We start from the raw sequence: 6,000 nt of genomic DNA on the forward strand, positions 1-6,000 counted from the left end.
TCTTGTACCCACCATGCAGTTGCTTAGAAAGTAGCACTGGTAGATACCTGAGAAATGTGAGAATGAATTACGCCCTCATTGGGGGGGCCAGGCCATGGGGTGTGGTAGGGGGAACCTCAAAAGAAAATCTTACTGTTTGTAGACCTGTGCTATCTGGTGCTATGTTGTGGTTCATGATTTGTCCGCAGAGTGAAATAGTCACTTTTGTTTCATCACATGCTGTTTTAAGATTTTAATAACTTTAATCTTGTAACAACAACATATTACACCTTTGAAACTTTGCACTGCCCTCCTCAGACTGCCCAGAAACAGCCACTTAGGTTAGCTACTGAAGACAAATGACTGCTTCTCCATGGTTTATCAGAATTCATATATAAATTGTTGCTGGCACAGAAAACCTTTACTAAAACCTGGCTGTTAACTGACAAGTACCAAAGTGCAATCATCAGATGAAATGGTTTCAATAGTTTCAAAGGTGGTGTTACTGCCCATTCCATCAGCTAACAGATTTTTGCAAGTAGTTCTGTTTTTAAGCGGGCGGTGAGCAGGTATTGATTGTGTGGTGATGGGTTATATTTCACATTAAGCGCAGTCAAGGAAATGGCAGGGCTGTTATTCTAGAATGAAAGTGTGGTGATGCACCAAAGGGCTGCAGGCACTATTACAATCATACCCCACCGTGAGTCAACACCATCGGGGGAAAACAGGGAGAACATTCGCACAGAAAATGAACGGTCAGTTGTTCTTAGATACCTATAAGATATTCAAAGGAAACATTTCACTTACACAAATAGCTGAGCATTTCACAATTATACTGTTGCCATGGTACACAGGAGAAAGGGGAATATTGGTGAGATAATTGCTGTTAAATCATTTATTCATAATTGAGGGGCAGATACTTCAAAAGCTTCTCTCCAGTAACATGAAAAATTTATTGTAACAAAAATGTGAGAGGGTTAATTCAGGATGACATCTCACTCTTCAGGTAGAGTAATATTGATGTTGATGTTGGAGATACTCATTGGAAAACAGTAAATATAATTAGATTTATTTCTTTTAAGCTTTAATTTTTTTTTTACTTACACACAAAATGCAAATATTCCTACCAAAATACAGTTTATATCATTGAAAATGTGTATGGTGGTGTAGTGGTTATGTTACTGGACTAGTAATCCAGAGGCCTGGCTAATAATCATAGAACATGGCAGTTTGAGAATTTGAATTCAGTTTTTAAAAAAAAACTGGAAATCAGAAGCAAAGTGACCATGACGCTGTTCGATTGTCGTAAAAATCCAACTGGGCCACTAATGTCCTTTAGGGAAGGAAATCTGCCTTCCTTACCTGGTCTGGCCTATATGTGACTCCAGTCCCACACCAACGTTGCTGACTCTTAACTGCCCCCTGAAGTATCACCACTCAGTTGCTTTATCAAGGGCAACTGGGATGGGCAATAAATGCTGGCCTTACCAGAGATGCCCACATCCCAAAAATGAATTTTTAAAAATATTCCCAATGTCCACGGAATAAGTGTATTTAACAATAACTAGTCTGATATACTGGAAGATTGTTTCTCTTTTGTTCTTAGTAAAACTAATATTAAAAAGGGAACTGTAATGACAGCACCAGTAAAAGGCTTTATAGGTAGATGGCTCCATTTTCTTAAACCCTTTCATGTTGTCATCCATGATGCAGTGAGATAAAGAAGGGTAACGTGGAGCAGACATTTTGTAATCTAAGGCCAGTGAAGTAATTCAGAATGGATTTTTCTGGTTTTGAGATGCAGCTTTAGTTAACCTATAATGCCAGATGTTAAATAGAAAGAGGAAAAAAATTGGAATGCTGGTAATCTGAAATAAAAATGGAAAATGCTGGAAATGCACATTGTCAGTCAATATCTGTAAAGAGAAAAGACAGAATATGACATTTCTGGTTACATACCCAAAATGTTAACCTGCCTTTTCTCTGTTTTGACTGACCTGTTTTTCTGTTTTCATAGCAGAAGGGGTGGGTATGTCCCAATCAACTATTGTGAAAAGGGGTAACTCTGTTCCTCTTAAAATGTTTATGTTAGAGGCACTGATCTACCTATCTTCAGGTAAATCTAGCCTTTGTGATTGCGCCATGCTAAATCAGTGATATAATGAATTCCAATTGTTTGGCTGCATAGCTCACACACTCATCGAGTCGTTCAGTTGTTCTTGATAAAGTAATAGGGTAGAGTTTCAACTTGCCACCCGGGCAATGGAAACAAAAATCGGGCGGTTTCTATAATGGACGGCTAATCCGCAGCGCCTGAGCGGCAAGTTGAAAATCTACCCCAACAATTTCTCTTTTTTTGGTTTTGATGTGTAAATATGCATATTATCGGTGGGCTGCAGCAACATGATCTAATATGGTAATGTTGTTGATTATTCTTGAAAAGTAAATCAAATTTATCTAATATATACAATTAATGATGGGGCTTCTCGGTCGGATTGATGCAGCCAGTAAAAAGTTTCTACCATAGACCTCTAGTATCGACCAAATATGCTAAAAACTGTACAAAGTGTGCTCATAAAGGACACATTAATATCGGTTTGCAGCTAATGATTACTGTCTGTAATTGTTACAGTGAGGGAACACTTTGTTTTATTTATCAACTAGTGTGATCTAACAGTTAAAATTGACCATTTTCCCAATATTTTGTGGCTAATTTTGTTCTTCGTTGAGCAGAATAAAGATGTTGGAATGATTTAAATGGTAACTATTTGCTTTATGTGCAGTCAACACCATTTAATGGGGATGTAGCTAATTTAGGCACACATTGATGATGAATATGCTTTTTTTAAAATACCAAATAGTTTTGTTTTCAACTTGGTTGACCTATGAGACAGTTTCCAACTCTATCAACAGAAACATTTTTTAAAAATTGTGCCCATGTAATATTTTATACTAATTGACAACAGAAATCTATTTTTTGAACTGGTGTCTTCTTAAATGTCTAATGCAGATATTACAGAAATTAAGTTGCTCTACCAGTTCTCACGAACCTTTGCAAATTCTATTTTATATTCCCAATAACAATTTTATAATAGGGCCCAAAATTTCTCTTTAAAATAAAGGGGCTATGCCTGTTTTTCAATGTAATGAATAACCTGCTCATAAAATTTTGGAACACACGCCTTTTCAATAGGCCAATTGTTGAGAATGCAATTTTGTTAGTGGATCATTAATTACGGAGAAAAACAGAGTTGGGGGTGGGGGGAGAATAGGAATTTAAAGCCCAATAATTAGCCTTAGTTGAAGATGGCATTGGCTTGTGAACATACACCCTGTACTTTCTACCACTTTTTTATTGCCTAGACCACATACTTCAAACACTCGACATTTGGACAGCTTGTCTCCAGGGCCTTACCAGTGCAGCCCTGAAGCCGTCAATATAAGACACATAAGTGTGGACCAAGGATAATTCTCACCATTTTGTTTACTCCTTCCCAGTGGGCAGTGTGCAGCATATGTTTATTTTTCATTTGTAAACTACAATAATTCTATGATCAGTGCTGATATTCTCAGAATTGTGCAATCAGTTCTGTAAATCCTGTCTTCCTCATTTCATGCCAGCTACCAACATAAAATGTCTTTGGTGTAAAACTCTGTGGAAATTCTGTGGCTTTTGAAGAAGGGCGAGTACCAATAACTAACACTGTGGTGAAATTTTGGGGTGAGGCACTAGAAAATTTGCAATCTTATGTTATTCAAACTGGTCCAAATTTATTTTTGGGGGGTAATAACATTATTAATTTAGGAAAGCTATTAAAATATGGGCACATTAGTCCTAATAATGAAGAAATTCCATTTTTTTGAAATGAGGACAAGTTTTTTTTTATAAATTCTTTTTTTTATATATATAATAAAAATATAGATGTAGAGAGCTAGCTAGTTAGTTACAGAAATGGATATTGCAAATAATATCAAGGCTACGAACACTTAGTTTTTCTGAAGGCTGACTGCAAGAATTGCTCCTCTCACAATGTAGTTGAACAGTGCCAGCTTTGCTGCCCTATTTGCTGTAAACACTCTATTTAGTCTTGGCAATGTTTTGTACCAAAGTGCAATCATTAACATTTAGCAATTTTGGGTGTAGGAACAATCTCGCAAATGTCACCAGCGCCAGCACTGAGCTCACTCTGTCGCGTGTGAGGTGAGAGGCCTGGTGACAAATCAGATATTATTGAGACACGGGGTGAAGTGCGACATTAGGAGTGCTTGCTGTGAACCCAGAATACGAAAAATACATACAGCCTTCCGTTGAATTACATGTGATTTAAGTTGTCAAAAATGGGGAGTTGCAATCTTGGAAATGTATGTGTTTTTAAAATATGTTCTGGTTAAACTTTTTAATGTTTTTTGTTAATTTCTAAGTTAGGTACAGCACAGGAGGAATCCTTTGAATAACAATAGTTATCAATTTTTTTAATAGTTGTGCTGTGAATCAGCTATATTTTGTGCACTGTGTTTTTAATTCTCATTGTCTTGTAGAGATTTTAAAATTAAAAACCTTAAAATGTTACAATAGGTTCTCATTTCTCAAATTATATTTTTAATTCCTTTAAATGGGAATACACTGCAATGGTAAAAGATTTATTAGTATTAATTGATTTTCTGTTACAAAATTAATATTTTTTTACTGAACTGTGTTCAAACCATTCATAAACACTTTAACAGTACCGTTTGTTACCAAACATATTAAAATATAATATCTATTGTAAGGGATCTGACATTGTCATGGCCCGGTTCTCCTTTGCTATTGTATAAGTTTCAACAAATCTGTAGGCTATGACACATTGTAAGATGAGCTTTCCAAATCTTTGTTACATTAAAAGAAATGTACATACACTGAGTTATTTATAACACAAAAATCATAAATCTTAAAATGTTCTGTACCAAAAGTCACTTGAAGATTTCAACAAATAGTACTTTAACATCGTTTTTACAACATAAACATTTTGGGCCAAATTAAATCCTTGTAAATTATTTCCAAATAGTAACTCCTTATCATTTTTACTGACCTGAGTGCACCAGGTGACAATTTACACTAGTGTTGTTTTCAAATATTTATTTTCATTTTTAACATTTCCCCAACCTATCCATAAACTTATGCAAATATTTTTTTAAAATACATTTTAAAATAATTGTTATTAATGAACTGATTTACCAGTACTGATCCAACTCAGTATATGCAAAAAAACATCAAATTACCTTTCCACGTTTTCAGCTCCGAGACTTTCAATGACCAAGGTGCTCACAGTCTACGCCTCAAATATAGTTTCCACGCCTCTTTCATTTTTCCTACTACATCTTCATCTACAAAACTTACTCAGGATGATTGGGCAGTTTTCCCTCCCCCAGAGTCACCCATTACACATCATTTTCTGGCCGATACATTTGAATGAAATGACTGCACCTTGTGTTTTCGTTTACTGAACACCTACATTGAACATGATACATGACCAGTTCGTAAACATTTGTGTATATAAAGGAAAAGTTTGCTGCTAATTTGCATAAGCGTGGATTCCATTCACATGTCTTGATGCATTATTAGCTGTGGGAAGTTCCCCTTATATCCCAGCTCATGTAAAACTTATGACATGATACCAGACCAATGCTCATTTTGTTGAACTACTTATATATTCAACAAAAAAAATCTCACTCAGTTGCATGGAGCTTTATTTTTTTTATCAGAAATAAGGAATAAAGTTCTTTAAAAGAAAACTAGAACTATAGTTATTATTTCTTTTGAAAAGTGTTAGATCAAGCGTAAATTCTGAGAAAACCCCAGCACTGTACCTAAAAAGGAAGTAATGGTCGATCACTTGATGCTTCAGCTTCCTGTCTGTAAACTCCGTGGGTAGATTCGGGGAAATCCTGAAAACATTATCACTGGAACAGATACGTTCAGTCACTTTTTAAACAAGAACTATAGTTTCAGTAGAAACCTTTTTTTTTGTTCTGAAACATAGC

At 35.5% G+C, this 6,000-nt stretch overlaps 1 long non-coding RNA gene across 1 annotated transcript in view; it reads right to left on the bottom strand.

The window, feature by feature from the left end:
- Nucleotides 1-5,490, bottom strand: part of LOC137332180 (uncharacterized) — an 83,415-nt gene extending 77,925 nt beyond the window's left edge. The window contains exon 1 of the long non-coding RNA XR_010965612.1: nucleotides 5,239-5,490. This is a non-coding gene — a long non-coding RNA (uncharacterized lncRNA). The remainder of the gene's footprint in view (nucleotides 1-5,238) is intronic.
- Between the last annotated feature and the right edge of the window lie 510 nt (nucleotides 5,491-6,000).

The sequence above is a fragment of the Heptranchias perlo genome, chromosome 14, assembly GCF_035084215.1.
Source record: "Heptranchias perlo isolate sHepPer1 chromosome 14, sHepPer1.hap1, whole genome shotgun sequence".
Classification (NCBI taxonomy): Eukaryota; Metazoa; Chordata; class Chondrichthyes; order Hexanchiformes; family Hexanchidae; genus Heptranchias; species Heptranchias perlo.